The sequence below is a fragment of the Rhodamnia argentea genome, chromosome 1 (assembly GCF_020921035.1).
Source record: "Rhodamnia argentea isolate NSW1041297 chromosome 1, ASM2092103v1, whole genome shotgun sequence".
Taxonomy (NCBI): domain Eukaryota; kingdom Viridiplantae; phylum Streptophyta; class Magnoliopsida; order Myrtales; family Myrtaceae; genus Rhodamnia; species Rhodamnia argentea.
In genome coordinates this window covers 10476548-10496463 of record NC_063150.1, presented here as the reverse complement: position 1 = coordinate 10496463, position 19916 = coordinate 10476548, and the positions used below count along the sequence as shown (strand labels likewise).

Sequence of the window (19916 nt, the reverse complement as noted above, 5' to 3'; positions counted from 1 at the left end):
TAGCCGATTCGAGACAACGCTGTCCATGTCCCTATGGTGATCATTCTTGTGCTTGACTTTCCCCCAATATTGCCGTACGTCCTTTTGAAGACTTCAGCAACTGCACATCCGAAAAAAATGGAGGAAGGCTCTTCCATAACCCCAGCAGATACGATTTGCCAAGGTCCAACCGTCCCGAAGTCCAGACACCATGAGCAATTCGTGAATCCAAGAGTCGCATGCCACGCGATCCGCAAGCTCGCAATCCAAGTCGTGATCTGCAATCCATCGGATATCCGTCCGAATTTGGAAAATATCAGCAAATTAGGTAACAATCGCAAATCTGAATATATCTCAAATATATTGTTACCTATTTCGAATTATTATGCCTATCTCTTGAATATTTGACATCTTTTGTTGCTCTATTTAAAATTTCCGAATCCTAAGTATATCGGATAAGATCTGTATCTCGGTTGGGGATTCTAAATATATCTTTAAAATTCGAGGAATTATCCAAAAAAATTTCAGATCTCGAGAGATAACTTTTCTTGAATTAAAAGATATCAATCCTTTGTGGATAGGAGCTTATCTCCTTGAAAATTCTAGAATTTTTAAGATTTCCGAAAATTCAATAAATATTTGAACATTTTTAAACAAGATTGCCTATAATATATGCTCCCTTGTGCCCGACCCTTCGGAATATTAAATTGCAAGCCTTAACCATGATCTTATGGGGTGGGACGGCAATTTAGTATAAGATTTCGTATTCTGCCCTTTGGCGAGAAGGGACGTTGATATCTTATACCACTATCCGTATACTAGCTCGAATCCCCGAGAATGTAGCGAACAAAATCTCGCTTTAGCCCGAATCTACGGGAATGAGAAGATTTATCGGAAAATCGGATTTAAAGGTATATTATGGGCATTTTTGTTTAATTTTGTTCAAATTCATCTGTTTCAATTCAAAAATTTTAAAAAATAAAAAAAATGGAAAATCCAAAAATGAAAAAATGAAAAAATTCGAAAATAAAAAAAGGAAATCAAAATCACAAATCATCAATCGGGAAAAGGCATTTTCATGAAATTTGGTACCGAAAGGGTGTTAATTAAAAATTAACATAACCAAGTCCCCGAACCCTAAACCTCCGGTTAGCAGAAAATAAAGTATTCTCCCGTACTTTATTTAGGTATCTAATCTACCTACCAAAAAAGATTAGTGGCGGCTCCTAAATTAAAAATCAAACCTAAGTTGCGAATTGGTAGGGCTTGGGAGAGTCCGTATTAGGTTAGTTAATTCATCTAATTAACCTAATAATCCATTAACCTAAATTAATTTGAGGTCGCGACAATTCTCTCGTCCAACAAGACCGACCCGCCGAGCGTGGCGAGTACCCCTCCCGCCACGGCCAGGACGGGGATTCTACGTTCGTGGCGGTGAATCCAGCGAAGGAAATGGTACGCATACTCCGGCCGTCCTAGACTTTTCGTCGTTAATTTCTCGTAAAGGTTCATTCATTATCGCTGTTTTTCACAACCATCACAATTTTGGTTTCCATTTTGTGAGAATTAGGTTGATCGGTTTTAAAGGCCGTACATTTTTAAATGCCTAAAAATCCAAATAAAGTTTGAGGTCTACCCCGATTTTATGTTCGTGCGGGCGATTGTCCGCCTCCAATGCGGAGATACTGGTTTTGAGGAGACTTTGATCTACTGTAACGACTGTAAGGAATACGCTGTCCACCGGTAAGTTCGCCCCTCACACCCTCTATAATTACATCACATAATGATACATGTGCATTCTCGTATGCATGCATGCAAGAGAATGTTCGCTGTTAAAAATTTGGAATGTCGGCCTCATTTTTTTTTTTTCTGTTTTTCAGTTATTGCCTAGAGACCGTAGTTTTTCATGGGGACGTTCTTTGGTTCTGCGAGGATTGTCAACCAGAGATTGGAAAACCCGACACGAATGGGGAAGGCTTTACTCCCACGGGGCAGAAGAAGAAGAAGAGGAGGACTAAGAACCACAAGTGGACGAGGGTGAAGAATGGAAGAAATAAGAAAATGCTCAAACCATGAGCATAAAAGGGATGAGGAAAGAGACGACCTCAATAGCCCCAAATTATTATTGTCTATCTACCTCGGGACTTTTCTTGTCCCCGCTTTCATATATTCCAACCATCAACTGAAAGCATTTCTCTAACAATTTCTCTAACAACATCTATTTTGTTCTACCCACCCTACGCTTTCTAATCAATTTTAAGTGGGAAGAAGAGCGGTTCTAGTCGTTCCGCGGTCACTAATCTCCTCAAGATTCTTCCTAAAACGTAGCAAACATCGTATTCGGAATCCATCTTATATCGCTCCACACCCCGATCTGTTGTTTAATACGAGATTACTCCAATCCACGTAAGCTAGACAATGACTTGAACCCTAATGAGCTTTATGGTCTACTCAAAAAGTCAACATCGGCTCGCGAAATTTGCATCTTTCCAAGTACTAAAATGAACTTCGACCAACCCCCCAAAAAGATAAAAGACTGCCTTAATGTCCTTTCGATGTAAATTAATCTCTTCAATATCATGTACATTGAACTTTTCAGTTTGTTCACCAGCCATGTTTTTTTTGCTCCACTTACACAAGAAAGCACTTCGGTAACTATTGATTGACAAAACATGATTAAAATAAAATAAAAAAATTGCAAATTACATGTTCCGAAGAAGCCATTCTTTGAATAGCCTAAGAGGCATCTTAGTTTCTGCACCATCTTTGATTTTTATGCATAGTCAAAAGCCAATCGTCTTGATGACCTTTTTTTTTCTTTTTCCTTTTTTTTGGGTAATCCTTTGCTTGGTTTCTCGGAGGCTCGTGCAAGTGATGAGAGTCTCATTCGACAAGAGAATGCCTTTTTATTTTTTTATTTTTTGCGCCCCTCCTCATTCAAACATGAGGCATGAATATCATATGCTTTCGTGTGATATCGGTGGCTACATACACATACATAATTATAAGAATTCTCGCGACGCGCCGAAATCGCTATCCCCTTAATCCACGGGTTGTTAAATCAGCCGATTGCTTATGAGACTTCTTAGTTTGTCGCATGATTTTTTTTTTGTTCGGATGAATTCAAGCTTCATCCCTAGCTAAGAGTTTGGTTCCCTAAGATTAGTCAATTACACGTGAATTTTCGTAATCACCTAGCCCTTTGGAGTGCCAGGATACCCCCGACCCAGTCCAAATGCATGCACATACGAAAATTACCTTTTTGCCCATTTAGCTTCCATCATTCACATATCAACCCAAGCTCACTTCTCGGGAATGACCCCTGTCGCGACCTAAAAAAATAAACGAGTTAATTTTCGGGCTAATGGATTATCAGGTTAATTAATTAACTAACCTAACTCGGACTCTCCCAAGTCCATACCAAATCGCAACTTAAGGTTCGAATAATTAACATGCAATGTGATTTGAATTTGGAGTCGCCACTAATCATTTTCGGTAGGTTGATTAGAAACCTAAATAAAATAGCGGGAGAAAACTATCTTATTTCCGCGAACCGGAGATTTTGAATTCGGGGATTTGGTTACGTCAGATTTCTCTAACGCCCTTTCGGTACCATTTTCATGAAAAATATTTGATTTGGCAATTTTGATGGATTTTACTTGAAATTCAAAGATGCAATTTTTTTGGTTTTTTATCTTCTTTTTTATGAGAATGTAAAACATTGAACTTTGTGCGATATACACCATGGATGATTTAGAAAGAAAGAAAACGCAGCCAAGCACGAGTATTTACAGAAATAAATTAACATGTAATAATGCTAAAATTTGGAACACGTGGCATGTCTAAAATAAACAAACAAATGTTCAAACCAAACGATTACATTTTTGTAGATCGAGATGGAAAGGATTACCTTCTATTACACAAAATCTTACTCACATACACGTTATAGTTCCCTTCAAGATCTCGGAGTTGGAAGAACGCGGCTGTCGTCGAAAATGGCAAGAGATGGCGTTGTTGAGTTGCGAGGGGCGAAATATGTGTCGGGACTCGTCGAAGATGATGCTCGACTAAAACTCTTTTCTTCACTCTCGAATTTTCTCTTCCGATTTTTCTCAAGAACTCTCTTTTTCCTCTCTAAAAATTTCTCTCAAAAACTCTCTCAAAACTCTCTCAATTCTCTTCCACTTCCCTCCCTAAAACTCTTCTCAAGAGCTCTCTCCCTTCTCTATCACCAAAATTCTCCTCCTCAATTCTCAAGAACTCTCCCTCTTTTATAGCCAAATTTCTCCATCCTCTTTTTACCATCTTCCCTTCTCCATCTTCTCTTCTTCATCTTCTTTTCACCACCTTCCCTTCATCATCTTCCCTTCTTCACTTGCCCTTCATCATCTTCCCTTCTTCATCTTCTCTTCATCACCTTCCCTTCATCATCTTCCCTTCTTCATCTTCCCTTCTCCATATCCCCTTCTCTTGGTATTTGCAATACAGTCCCCGAGGTTCTAAGTATTTGCAATACAGTCCTTGAGAAAATATTTCTTTCAAGTCCAAATATTCTTGCTACATTTTTCACCCCATGTCAAGTCCAGATGCGCGTTAAATCAAGCTCAAATGTTCTGCCAGTCCAATTATATGCCAATGCAATGTATGCTAACAAATAAATATGTGAGATGATTTTTATAATTTTTATGCAAAAAAAATAGATTAGTCAAAATTTAGGCGTCAATAACTGCCCCTCTTTGAGTGGAGGCTCGTAGAGGTTCCGCTCAAAGACAAAATTGAATCCTAAATTTTGACAAGGCAAATTATGGATGAACTTTTTGGCGGGAGTTTTAATCCCATTTTTCATGTAATGAAGTGATGCATGATATGCAAGACTGTAAATAACATGTGTCATAATTTCCCTTTTTCATGTTAGAGAAATCTGCACATGGATCGCATACAAGAATACCTGTTTTACCAAATTTCTCATAAGCTAATGGTTCTCTTAATTTCCAAGCTTCTTTTTGCGGATGCAAGGATTTTAAGGTATTTGGCCTATCTGTTATCAGAGACTTCTCCCTAATGCAAGACAACGCAAGATATGTGTGTCGTTTGAGATCACAAGAGCTACGTCGTTGTGAGTCGAAAGAAGTGAAATCAAGTTCACAAGAGCTACGTCGTTGTGAGTTGATTAAATGTCGAAATCGCCAAGCATATGTCTTCACGATTCGATAAAGGGGGAACCAAAATCATAAGAGCTACGTCGTTATGATTTGGTTTGGATCAAAATCATGGGTGCTTATGTCTTCATGATTTGATAAAGGAGCCGAAAATCATAAGAGCTATGTCATTATGAGCCGACTAAAGGTCAAGATCACCGGTGCATACGTCTTCGTGATTCGAGACCGAAATCATAAGAGCTACGTCGTTATGATTTGATAAGATGTCAAGATCGCCAGTGCATATGTCTTCACGACCTGACGGAAGAGGCATATTGCCTAAATTGAACAATATTTGATAGGAGCACCATTGAATGGAATCGATAAGTACAAAAAGGGCATATTGCACGAATTGAAGCATAACAACTATCATCAGAAGAGTTGTTAATTTGAAAAGGGGTTCAGAAAACTTACCTGGTTTTCTGAGACCGAAATCATAAGAGCTACGTCGTTATGATTTGATAAGATGTCAAGATCGCCGGTGCATATGTCTTCGTGATTCGAGATCGAAATCATAAGAGCTACGTCGTTATGATTTGATAAGATGTCAAGATCGCCAGTGCATATGTCTACACGACTCGACAGGAGAGGCATATTGCCCGATTTGAACAATATTTGAGAGGAGTACCACCGAATGGAATCGATAAGTACAAAAGGGGCATATTGCACGAATTGAATCACAACAACTATCATCAGAAGAGTTGTTAATTTGAAAAGGGGTTCAGAAAACTTACTTGGGTTCTCCAAACGATTAATCAAGGAACGAAACAGATTGCTCGTATCGTACCTGGTAGGCATTTGCCAGCAAAACTTGCTCATTCAATAATCCTTGGATGAATTTCGAGACCTCGGGAGGGAATTCGAACATCGGGAATGTATTACCTATCATAGAATGTCGGAGGTAACACACACAAACATATTCAACAATGAGTATAATGCAATCACTCATACTATGGTTCATGCATAACCATTCCGTCAAGTTTGCATTACCAATTTTGTCCAGGGAGGTTCTCACATTACGAATACCTCGAATGTGAGCTGAATGGGGGGACTTCGATCCGAAAGGGCTTTCTCTCACTCTCGAGAAAAGCTATTTATCCTGTCTGCAGGATTCAAGAGAAATCACCCAATCTTTCCATCATCGCATTCGATAAGGATCCAAGTAATCTCGCAATTGATACAACCGAGCCGATCTGGAGGTCTTGATTAGGACCGTAATGAGAGTTAGGTCAAAGGTTTACAAATGGGACTCTAATTGAGTCAAGGCTGCTGAAATGAATTTCTTCATCATCTGCTCCAGATTTACAAGTCAAGAGCCCCGCAAAAATGAGAGAGAAATAATCTTGCTCGAACTTCTTCGAGTGATGCTTAAAATCATTTAACTCTACGTTAACTCAAGTGCCCTAATCAGAAGAGACTTTGGAGGGTTATAACGTAGGCTAGGATTGGGGACCGAGGAACGAAAAGGCTCGTTTTGGCTCAGAAATTAAATGAGAAGGGGCTTGACGTTGGTGATCATCGCCGACTAGTCACCGATCTTGGTCTTCCGGAAATGTCTTGAGAAAAAAATACCATCATTGAATGAGGGATGGTAGTTTTCTACTGAAAATTGCACTTTGCAAACCGATTTCTTGGGGAGTCTTCTTCACAACAAGTGTCCGTCAAGGATTTGCAAGAGACACAATGCAAACATGTACATGGAATTTACAACTTAACATGCAAAAATGTACATTCAAAATTCAGAAGTACTTTACAAATGAATGTGCATTGGCCTCACTTTTGGTAGGCACTTTGCTTTTCCTATGCTCGAAATTTTCATATGAGATCGGCCTTTGCTTTTCTTACTCCCGACTCTCATTTTTCTTTTTTTCTTCTTTTTTTCGAGAAGAGATTTCTTTTCCTTTTTCTTTGAGAGCTCTTCGACATCTCTTTATTTTGCTTTTTTTTTTGTTTTTTTGTTTTTTTTTAGAGCGGGCCCTTCTCCTTTAAGCTGAGTTTGCCTCTCCTTTTTTTTTTTTTTTTTTTTACAATCCCATGATTTTGAACCAGGAATTACAACAAACATAAACATTTACAAAGAAAAATTATGTAAACATAAAAAATCTAGCATACAAGAAATGAGTCCATTCGGGAATTCTCTGTTGACCCGACCATCTCCAATTCTAATCCTTGGGAAAATGCTATCTTCGTCTTTGAAATGAGCAAATGATCACCAACAGGGGTTTAAGAAATGAATTTGCAGGCTCAAGTGGGCTATGCAAAGAATGAAGTGTATAGGATAGAGAAGTGAATGCTCTTCATCATCCTAAGGCACTTGAATTAAAATTCGAGTATAAATGCAAAAAAACACCTGAAGATTAATGTTAGTCCGAGCAAGAAAATTTCTAACCATTTACCTCGTGTTGCTGCTAGAATTAACCCGTCTGGACTCCGATGTGGGGTGGTTCTTGACAGGGGTAAAGAAATGAAACCACCGCTCAAAAGGGGTAATCAATGGATCACCCGTAGTGTTTGGGATAGAGAACTGAATGCCTCTGTCATTTCGGCTATCGTACCTTTTGCGAGAAAACCTTTTACCTTGTGAAATGCGGAACTTAGCCACCGTTCAACTCTCCTAAAAAAATGGGACGTGTTTGGGAAAGGATTGCCTTTCATCATCCTGCCCTGCCCCATTCCGTACATTCGATGTATCTTATGTAGTTCATGTTCCTTATTCAGAGTTGGTAAATTAAATATGAGGAACAGTCATACGCAAACTATGCAATGTATGAGTGTTTTTGAGCATATAAAATGCAGCAACTTTTTATCTTGGTGGACAGAATTCGCAAGCACATAAGAAATTTCTTAGGGGCGTGGATTGGGAGTTGCCCCCGCTCATGCAAATGAGTTGCAAAACTTCATTATCCGGTTCGAGACATGAGATTGTCAAAGGTTCCATGAATTTCTTATTTCATTAATTTTTCGGGGAGAATGGATACTTCCCTATCCGGAAAGGCAGTGACCCCTGTAAAAATCAAAAGGGAAAGCATCAATGTACATTCTCATGTTCTAAACGAGTTGAAACGATACCGCTTTACCCTTGTACGAATTTCTTGTGAACTTTGAATTGAAAAGATCAACTCATCTGGATCGGATTGTATGTCCGAGATGTTATCTCTCCGGTTTTGTAACCATCTAGGCTGAACTTCAACCGATCTTGGATCGCCAAGCAAAAAAAAAGTTTTTTTTTATTAGTCTTTGTACATTGATGCCAAATCCTGGGATCGAACCCGGAACGCCTCGGACCACTGTCATTCCCCCAACCACTAGGTTGTGGTGATGTTGGCGTCCACGGTTGGTTCGCTTTTTGCTATATTGTTCTCAAAACAGTTGGCAATCCCCCGTCGAGAATAAAATAAGCATAATTTAGAGTTCGAAATGATCGAGAGCCAATTGGGACGATACGGAGTTACCCATCTTTGAGCCCGCTTGGCCTTTTACTTGTATTCTCCCAAGTAAGGCTATTCGAAATCTCTCTTTACGGGCGTTCAGAGTCGTCGTCCACAAATTGATTTGCTACAGGCCTAGCTTAACAAGGAACTCACGCATTTGATAAGGGAGGAGAAAATTCGCCTTTTAACTCTAGGCAAATTCTAGACAGCTAGAAAGTAAAAAATATCCCACGCAGGGGAACTATACATGGAATTAAAGAAGTATTCATGCGAGATTGGTTCCACCTCTCTTGCTGGTCATTCCAATGATCGATCGATTTTGTCTTGGATCATACACCAACAATCGTTGTTCAAGGATCCATAATCACTTGCTTCGGATCACAACTCGGGAGGTCCTTCAGCTCCGAACCGGTTGATCAAGGTGGTGAGCTCATCATCAAAGTAATCTTCTGATTGATACTCGAATTGGGTAGTGTTACTTGCTAACACTAGCGACGGATTTCCCACTTTGTTTTCACCGTGAGCGATCTGACTCCTTGAGCTTGAGCTTCCGCCGTTACTCGGGAACTTGTAGGGATGATCAACTGGTCTCCTGCTAGAACCACCAGCGGAAGGTTGGTATGGCCTATATTCTTGATTGGGAAGTGGCCGGGTACCTTTTGCTCGGTAGGTTTTCCCGGTATTGATCTTCCAATCAACTTTGGTCCGGTCGCCTTGATTCCAAGCCGCATCGTGCTTCCTCGACTTACCTCTAAACCTTTGAAGGTGATTCGTGACACTTTGCATGGTGAGTCCGTCTATATTCATTATTTTGAGTACAGCCATTGGGCGTCTTGAATTGATTCCCAACCGTCGAACCGCCTCAATGAATATAGAATGAAGCTCGGTGGACCAAAGGGGCCTTTTCTTTTCGACAAAATCGTCGTCGTCGCCTTGGCCATAGTTTTTTTTTGTTCGAGTAATTGCTTCCTTACAAATGCTTGCCAAATGTTTTGGAGCACTCGAACATAGATCGGCTTGGTAAGGACACGACCATCCATCTCGGCCATAATCAAAGCACCACCAGGGAGCGCCTTCTTTACTACATATGGACCACCATAGTTTGGAGCGAATTTCCCTTCCGGGAGTGGGACTATTGGCAATAATTTTCTCAAGACCAGGTCATTGATCCGAAAATATCGAGACCGAACTTTTTTGTTGAATGAATTAGCAACCCTCTGCCGATAACACCGGCCATGACATATAACCTTAAGTCTCTTTTCATCGATCAGATTCAATTGGCTCGCCCTCTGCTGGATCCATTCAGCTTCCGTCAAGATAGCTTGAGACAGTATACGTAAGGAAAGAATTTCCACTTCAACCGGTAAAACAGCCTCCATTCCATATACAAGAGAATACGGGGTTGCCCCCGTAGATATCCGGATCGAGGTCCGATACGCCATAAGTGCAAATGGCAACCTCTCATGCCAATCGCGATAATTTTCAGCCGTCTTCGCTAAGATTTTCTTGATGTTCTTATTGGCGGCTTCTACCGCTCCATTCATCCGAGGACGATATGGGGAAGAGTTCGGATGCTTGATCTTGAATTCCTTAAACAATTCATCCATTAGCTTGTTGTTTAAGTTCGAGCCATTGTCGGTGATTATGGCTTCAGGTGAACCGTATCGAGCAATGATATCCCGGCGGATAAATTTCACGATATTTCGTGCCGTGACCGCTAAATAGGATGCGGCTTCGATCCATTTGGAGAAATAGTCAATCGCTACCAAGATGAATCGATGCCCATTGGATGCTTTAGGATTGATAGGGCCGATAACATCAATGCCCCACATAGAAAACGGCCATGGTTCGGATAACCGATGCAACTCGTTTGGAGGGACATTAATCTTGTCACCATGAATCTGACATTTGTGACAACTCCGGACATGCCGAACCGGGTTGGAAGTCCCATCATACTTCTCGAAGTCGGGCATCTTGAACTTCTCCGGCACCGTGACCTTTGAAAAGATAGACAGGTCAATGCGGGGTATGTTGTGAGTTCCCTCAACCTCTCGGATCCTCTGTTCCATTTGGGCCAACAGCTTGGCCGCATCACTATTCAATCCGGGGGCCACGGGGCTGGCTTGAGGGATTGGGACTACGGGTGGCATGCTCGAGCTCATGCCTGTGATGATCAAATCTTCTAGCGGCATTATCCGATAGGGAGCAGCTTCCCGGGCTTTACCGGAGTTATCCGCAGGAGGAATTCGAGCAGGAATGGTTAGCGGCGGGCTGGAGGTGGATGATTGCGGTTTGGTGGTGAAGGCGGCCATTATTTCCTCCATCTTTCGGGACATCATCCCTTCAAAGCGCTCGATCAATGAGTTAAGTTTCTCGTCCAGGGCAGCACCGATAGTGGCGTTAATGTCGGCCATCCTCTTTGCGACCGATCGAGTAATATGTGGAGGATCCGTGATAAATTACCTGTACACAGTAACAAACCCAAAATTAGTACAGGGAGCAAGAATAGCGAGCCGGCCCATGGCATCCCTCTAGACTCAAATGAACAAAGTGATTATGACCAAAGGATTGAAACATGTAATTTTCAGTTTGTCCGCTTTTACGAAAAAATTCGTATTAATTCGTACGTTGATCAAAACATGTCCAAATTTTACGAGCTTGTAGTTGAGAAGATGATGAACAACTTTTATGTTGGCCAATCGGACTAGAAATGCGCGGATCAAATCAGTTTAATCTGTTTTTCCAAAAACATCATGTTCAGAAAACTGTTATAACCGCATGTTGTTGAAAAAACGAAAGACCATCTTAAATTATGAATTTAATTCTGAAATTTTGCAAGATATTAGTTTAAACATAGGTCTACAACTTTCGTGTTTGGCACTTATTCAAAGCTCGATCGTAGAATTTAGTAAAAATCGCACAACAGGAATAAGCCAAATCAGAATTGAGGACAACCGATGAAATTGTAAAAGCTACGGAAGCAAAGTGCGAAATTGGAAATAAGACAATGAAACTTCTAAACAATCAACCTAAACCATGGACCGGCCCAAAATAAAAATGAGATAACAGGGTACAAGAGACAAAAAATTACCTCTCATACGAAGAAAATGCTAATCACAAAGACATGCGCGTGAATTGTGAGTTTAAATCTTATTCTATCTATCCAAAAGGCTTTTGCAAAGTGAAATGATGAACGAAACGACATGTCGCAGCCTCAAGCACAGTCATCATGACTAGTCGCAACCTCGCGTACAATAGTCATGACTAGTCGGGTCCAATCACTTCGGCTTGGTTCGGTCGACAAGGGCAATTCTCATGCATCGTAGCCTCACGTGCATGAGAACGACCCTTGAGCCATTTTTTGGAAAAATTTTCAGGATCCGGATGGGATAACCTTTAGCGAAACCTTACCGCCAAGGTTAAAGAACCATCTAAATACCATCTTAAAACTATTAGTGTGACCCGGAGTCCGGTCACGGGTTGTGTGCGATGTAGTGCAAATACGATAAATCATGCACAACAATTAAAGGCAAACACCGCTTCAATGATTCAAAAGTTAAATCACAATTCCAATTCACCAAGCCTGCAAAACAAAGGGTTAGCCGATCACTCCTCCCCTTATAACTCCCAATCTGCAAAAACATTTAACACCTAAGAATGAGAATTCAACCAAAGTTTACCAAATCAAGTGATTTCTTTTTCATGAAATTATCCGGCCTAAGTCCTCTTTGGATCCCCAGTGGAGTCGCCAAGCTGTCGCGACCTAAAAAAATAAACGAGTTAATTTTCGGGCTAATGGATTATCGAGTTAATTAATTAACTAACCTAACTCGGACTCTCCCAAGTCCATACCAAATCGCAACTTAAGGTTCGAATAATTAACATGCAATGTGATTTGAATTTGGAGTCGCCACTAATCATTTTCGGTAGGTTGATTAGAAACCTAAATAAAATAGCGGGAGAAAACTATCTTATTTCCGCGAACCGGAGATTTTGAATTCGGGGGATTTGGTTACGTCAGATTTCTCTAACGCCCTTTCGGTACCATTTTCATGAAAAATATTTGATTTGGCAATTTTGATGGATTTTACTTGAAATTCAAAGATGCAATTTTTTTGGTTTTTTATCTTCTTTTTTATGAGAATGTAAAACATTGAGCTTTGTGCGATATACACCATGGATGATTTAGAAAGAAAGAAAACGCAGCCAAGCACGAGTATTTACAGAAATAAATTAACATGTAATAATGCTAAAATTTGGAACACGTGGCATGTCTAAAATAAACAAACAAATGTTCAAACCAAACGATTACATTTTTGTAGATCGAGATGGAAAGGATTACCTTCTATTACACAAAATCTTACTCACATACACGTTATAGTTCCCTTCAAGATCTCAGAGTTGGAAGAACGCGGCTGTCGTCGAAAATGGCAAGAGATGGCGTTGTTGAGTTGCGAGGGGCGAAATATGTGTCGGGACTCGTCGAAGATGATGCTCGACTAAAACTCTTTTCTTCACTCTCGAATTTTCTCTTCCGATTTTTCTCAAGAACTCTCTTTTTCCTCTCTAAAAATTTCTCTCAAAAACTCTCTCAAAACTCTCTCAATTCTCTTCCACTTCCCTCCCTAAAACTCTTCTCAAGAGCTCTCTCCCTTCTCTATCACCAAAATTCTCCTCCTCAATTCTCAAGAACTCTCCCTCTTTTATAGCCAAATTTCTCCATCCTCTTTTTACCATCTTCCCTTCTCCATCTTCTCTTCTTCATCTTCTTTTCACCACCTTCCCTTCATCATCTTCCCTTCTTCACTTGCCCTTCATCATCTTCCCTTCTTCATCTTCTCTTCATCACCTTCCCTTCATCATCTTCCCTTCTTCATCTTCCCTTCTCCATATCCCCTTCTCTTGGTATTTGCAATACAGTCCCCGAGGTTCTAAGTATTTGCAATACGATCCTTGAGAAAATATTTCTTTCAAGTCCAAATATTCTTGCTACATTTTTCACCCCATGTCAAGTCCAGATGCGCGTTAAATTAAGCTCAAATGTTCTGCCGGTCCAATTATATGCCAATGCAATGTATGCTAACAAATAAATATGTGAGATGATTTTTATAATTTTTATGCAAAAAAAATAGATTAGTCAAAATTTAGGCGTCAACAACCCCATTTTCGTCTTTTTACTCTCGAATCATTCCCTCTCTGTGAGAGAGACGTTTTCCGTAAACAGGGGATATTTCCATATCATCCACTGTCGGTACAATTGCACCCCCTAAAATTTGTCCCAAAGCACCAACATATGTTACGTTGTGTGTCCAATGTGTGGGGTGGGGTGGGGTGGGGTGGGTGCGGGGCGGATTGGGCACCCGCTCGGCACCAAAAATGCCGAGCGGCGGCCGTTCGGCATTTTTGGTGCCGAGCGGGTGGCGGGCCACAATGCGCCCCCGCCGCTCGGCGGTGTGATTGCCGAGCCGGGTGTCGCTCGGCATTATGACTGCCGAGCGACACCTGATTTGGTAAATAAAAAAAGTCAACACCCGATTTGGTATTTACTTTGTTTTGTCCACCTGGTTTGGAAAAAAGCCCGAAGCCAACACTGGGTGGTAACAGAGCTTTATGATTACGTGGTTCAAAAACAGGGGAGCAACCTGCTTCAATATAACAGAGGAATTCGACTAGATCAATATAAAAAGGAACAACTTCATAGTTTTGACAAGAAAAACAAACAGATGCCAATGAGTATTTGGCAACAGGGTGAGATTAAAATAGACTTAAGACTCACCTCCCAAACAAAATATGGACAGCTCTTCTCATCCATAACAGTCAACAAGACACGACAACAGCACGCCGATTTAGTTCCAGCATCACACCGATGGACAGCAGCGGTCCTCTCAGAAAATTTTGCATGAAATTTTGTGACAACGGAATAAGCTCATCCATCTAAATTGAACAGGCATCTCATATAATAGAAGAACACCAAAACCTAACTTCACAAAGCTAGTAGTCAAAGCAATTAAATCCGCAAATAAATTATGAAATGGATTCAGTTAGGCAAAATCACGAAAGCAGTCCAAGGGACTCTGTCACGCTCGCTCTCTGCCTCATCAATCATCAATAAATAGAGAGGTTGGAGTATGACATCGCTGATTCAGCTAATGTTCATGAATCTGTTGGAAGTTGTCTTTCAGTGTACAAGAATTAACATGGACATGGTGAGACACTCGAGAATTAACACGGGATACCAATCAGACTCGTCCAAAAACGAAAACTTGCTGTGAAATCAGTAATTGATATGTCAATGACACGAAACTAAGCCTGCAGTGCAGAACGTGACATTTATCAAGGAGATCATGATCCGATTGACAAGAAAACATGTAAAACAAAAACTTGCTACGAATTTGCACTTATTAATTAAATATACATGTACGGCGATTTCTCTTGATGGGCTCATTGCCAGTGTGCTCGTGATTTCACTTTTCAATCAAATGAAGATGGCATTATGATGAAAAGTTCATAAGTTAACACGCCATAATAATAATAAGAAAGAAGTAGCTCCCTTCTAAACATACCAAAATAATAACAAAAAGGAAGTAGTAACCTTCTTCCCTCAAGTGTTGACCACGCTATCCAACGAAACTAGAACCCCCATAAAAATGCTCATTTAATCTGTTTCACTACTACACTCCTCACTCTCCGTTTGATCTGCTTCACAGTCATTGGCTTCCAATTCCTCTATATGCATGTGATATTTGCGTAAGTACTCTTGGAAGACGACATCTAGAATCAGGTGGGGAGTCGAACTCTGAATCTTCTAGTTCAGGAGATTCCTCACAGAGTGAAGCTAAATTCACTTATTGTTCATCTTCGAGCATAACCTTCAAATCATCCTCTAGTTGCATGCATCTTATCACATATCCCAACTTTTTCATCTTTTTGCCTAAGACTTCAAGTCAAAGGCTAAATTGTACATATGTCTCGTCAAATTGACAAAAATCAACTCCTCCCTCTAGCAATCCCCACAACATATTTGATCAGATATACTGAATCCACATGTGATCCGAATCAAATGAACCAAGAGTTCCCGATAGCCCATTCCGCCTTTGGCTGTCAACATATGGCACGATGTTGAAAGAAATTTCCTTTTTCCCATTTTCTACACCGAAAACAGCACAAAGAGCCAATCCTAGGAAGTTGTCATACAAGTTCTGTGAACCCTTGAAAGATATGGCACCATCTTCAACAAGGATGGACTCCTTTGGCATGTCTCCTCTAGGACGAGCATGTCGGTAATCAGGATGAATTAGGGAATAGCGAAGCTTCTGTTATATGGATAAATTGTTAGAAGTACCCAAGTATGTATTTACTTCAAATTAAAATCAAATTTTACGATCAAATATTAGAAATAGCGTTCACTTCTGCGATTTAAAATGTCACAATACATTGACTTAAGTTCTAAAAATAGATAGTTCCAATCTATTTCAACTCATTGACTCGACCCTCAGTTAATCCATATGGTCATCGCTTTTCCATTTCCTAGTACATTTTAATTTCTTTTACTATAACTTGATCAATTTACAATTACAGTACTAATACCCATTAACTTCATCACCTTTTGAAAAAGATGGATAACATAGTATGTACCGCTAGTGTAAAAAGTAAAATTTGCACAATGGGATCTTATCCTTTCTCGATTTGAGGATTGTAACAGTTCACACTTAGTTTAATAATTCTAGTTGAGGATTTTGCATAATGGGTGATTTGCACCACTAGAAAACAAAGTTTACACTGGAAGTGGATGTTATAATTACTCATAAAAAGATTAAGTTTCGATAATATTCAAATGAATGATTCTTATGATTAGATGACATTTCATACTTAGTTTAATAATTTCAGATGAGCTTTTCATTTGTTTCCTTTTAGTAAGACGGTACTTCATCTAAAAGGCAGTTTCCATTTGATAATTGATATGAAGTTGGTCGGGCTTTAGTTTTTGTATGTATATAAAATCATGTCTCACAATAATTTGATACAATGTCTCACAATAATATGATACAATAGGACCATAAAAATCTACGGCTAAACTTACTCCTCCCCTTGCAATATGGACACCACCTATGAATTTGAAATGTTCATGCTTCGTCTGACCGGATCTTTGCCCTATTTGTTCAATGCCAATATGGCCATTCCATCAACATTTTCGTCTTTCGATTGTGGTCCCCGATTATCACTTGTTCTTCTTGTTTGTTCTTGTTTTGATACTATAATTTAATGAACCGCGTCACTAAAATCATCTTAGTCAAGCGGTGATAAGAGTTACCACAAATAGAATGCATTTATGTTTCAAGAGAATCATATCCTTTATCACCAAAGCCGCATGCATATTTTATTTTGAGCCTTTCACTTATATAGAGACTGATTGAATGCGAATGCAACCTACAATTGTGATGTTTGTTTCGAATAAGAAAACAAAACTTTTGCAGGTGAAATGCCTCCATTTTCCAAGAGATTCTCATTGATTTGGAACTGAGATGGCTCTAAACTTGAGTTCAACATGAAGTCTCCTAATCTATTCACACTCGGTGTAATATTCGGGTGAAGTAATTTCTTGACTTATGAAGGTTGAAGTGTTTTTTTCCCCCTTTCCCCTTTTATTTGAATCTGTTGACTGCAATTGGTGTTCCCTCTGTATTTCGGACTTGGGCGGAAAGATGCAATTACGACACCTAGCTATATAATTGTTGGTAGAGAGCTTGTGGTCTACTTTAGGGGGCAGAATGGATTAGGACAAGGTGATCCTGTCTCATTCCATTTGTTTGTGATGACTCTGCAAGTTTTCACCAACATTCTGCTTACTTTGCTGATAATCATCTGATCTTCCTGAATAGAGATAAGGAGTCATTTCTTACTGTAAAATCTAGTTTTGAGGAACTCTACAATTATCTCCGATCGGAAACTCAACCTCAAAGAACTGAGATGTTTGGAGCTAAAATCAGGGCACAAACTGTAATAGTGACTTCTTGGAACTCAGTCACTTTAAAGCTGGTTCTTTGTTATCTGAAGTTTGGGGTTGCCTTTGATCCGGAAAGATTGAAGAATGTTGACTGCAATTTGGGAATTTTTATCTGATAAGTGTTGCATAAACTCAGTCATTGGACGGCTAATGAACTTATCATGCTGGTCAATTGGGACTTAATGGCATTGTAATACACATAATTGTGAACTATTGCCATGATATTTTCATCTTGCCTGAGAGAACAAATTGAGCAGAAGTGTGATGCTTTCTTTTGGAAAGGCTCTGCGGTGCATGGAGCAAAAGGTGTGTCTACCTAAGAAGCAAGCAGGCTTGGGACTAAACGAAATTACTGGAATTTGGAGCATTTCCTTGAAGACCAATTATTGGTGAAGAGTTACCGGTCTTTAAAGCTGCGTCCTGACTCATCACATCGCTGCATAAGGGGAAAAGGATGAAAGTGAAAATGAATATACGAAGGTTCCATTTCCATCTATGGGGCCCATGATGAAATTGAACTTGGTGATGGAAAAAGGAATGTTGATCACCAAGTGCACTTCAATGACTAGGAATGAGAATGGAGCGCATGTGCTACTTTTTGAATCCGTGAATTAAACGATGGGTTTGCTTCTTTTTGGAATGAGCGGTTGGTTTAAAGCTGGGTTTCACTTGGGCAAAATCACAAACACGTGGTCGACGTTACAGAGTGGGGTTTCTTCGGATGGAAGAGAGAAGGGACAAGCGTTGGCTGTAGGAGGTAATCTCGTTCACGCAGATGTCAATGGATTTGGAAGCTCTAAACTCTCACTCTACGACTAAACTCTAAATCTCACATAACAACTTGGAAGACTATGGCCATTCAAAAAGCAGTTTGGGTTAATGCACTCTGCATCACAATTCATAAAGAAAGCGTGGAAAAAAATGGTTCCTCAACCATGTCAGTACTAGTAGCATGATGCGAAACCTGTATCTTCTTCCTCGGTGCCTATTTTGTGGTCTTCCTCTGAGTCTCTATCCTTGTACATCCAATCTGTTTTTATCTGCTGAGGGTATTGGAGTAGGACCCTCAGATCATCCTCCTGCTGCTCGCACAATAGACGGAATCCACATTTCTTCAAGCGTCCTCTTGATGCTCTGAGGCAATTTGGAAATGGCTCCGATTGTTTCGTAGAAGCTTCTCTATTTCAAACAGTTCATTGCCCAAGTAACTTTCAACCCACACAAGATCAGAATATAATGAAAACAAGTTTCTCACATGCCAAATCACCCTTTGGCAATTGACAAATATTTTGGACCTCACATGAAGCAATTTCTCTTTCGATTAGGAGAATGTCACACAAGTTCTGGGGAACCATGAAAGAGACGGATCCGTCTTTACAATGGAGAATCCACTTTGGCATATCAAGCATTCGGAGTTAGTGCGTGTATGAACGAGAGCTAGAGAGAGTCTGGTATGACACAACAGCCGTATTGCCCCCTTTGCAGAATAATCTACAACGTGAAGACAAGTCAACTTCAAGGCCGTTGGAGCAGAGGCTCAAGAAATCTGGGAGCTTCTCCAGAAATTTGCAGCTACTAGCATTTAGGAGAGACGATACTTGATGGAAGCCGAGGAATCTCTTGTAGTTGCTCGCATTTATCAACATACAAGTATTCCAAAACGTTGTACTTGGTGATGCATGTCGGTAGATGAGTGAAGTTGTCTTTCGAATGTTCTGCGTACGCAAATTTGTGAAAACTGGAAGAACTCTCAAGGAGCTCTACTTTTGACAAGTTCTAGCTGGTTTAGACTTGGGAATCCCAGATTGCCATCAGCATCAATTGAATCCTCCAATTTATTTGGAAACATGACAAAATCCAAGCAAGCCTCAAAGACTCAGATCCTCCACATTTCACAAAGCCTTGCGAGGTTTTCGCAATGCTTATATGTATGTCCTTTTGGCAAAAATACTTCAATTGATGCTGGAAGTTCTTTAATTGCCGTTCTTTCTAGATTAGATTTTTCTAGATGTTCTATCTTTCCCGAAATATCTTAGAACTTCTCAAGTTTCGGGCAACAGAGAGATTAACGGTTTGAAGAGACTTGCTTTTGAGTGTGTTTAGGAAAGATACTAAGAATAGAGCACAATTGTAGGGATAAATTTTTTAACTATTCACGATGTCCTACAGATTGGTGAACTTGCACCAAGCATTCCCACCCATAAAGATTTAAGCTCTCCATATTTGAAACCAATGAAAAGTTAGAAACACTAGGCAGGGACTTGCATGGACTGAAATTGATGGACTTCAACATTCTAAATTTTG

The 19916-nt window shown here is 40.0% G+C and overlaps 1 protein-coding gene across 1 annotated transcript in view; it reads right to left on the bottom strand.

Annotated features, from left to right (window-relative positions):
• The window catches only part of LOC115740139 (TMV resistance protein N-like), a 206813-nt gene that overhangs the window by 45688 nt on the left and 141209 nt on the right, over window positions 1-19916 (bottom strand). The window lies entirely within an intron of this gene.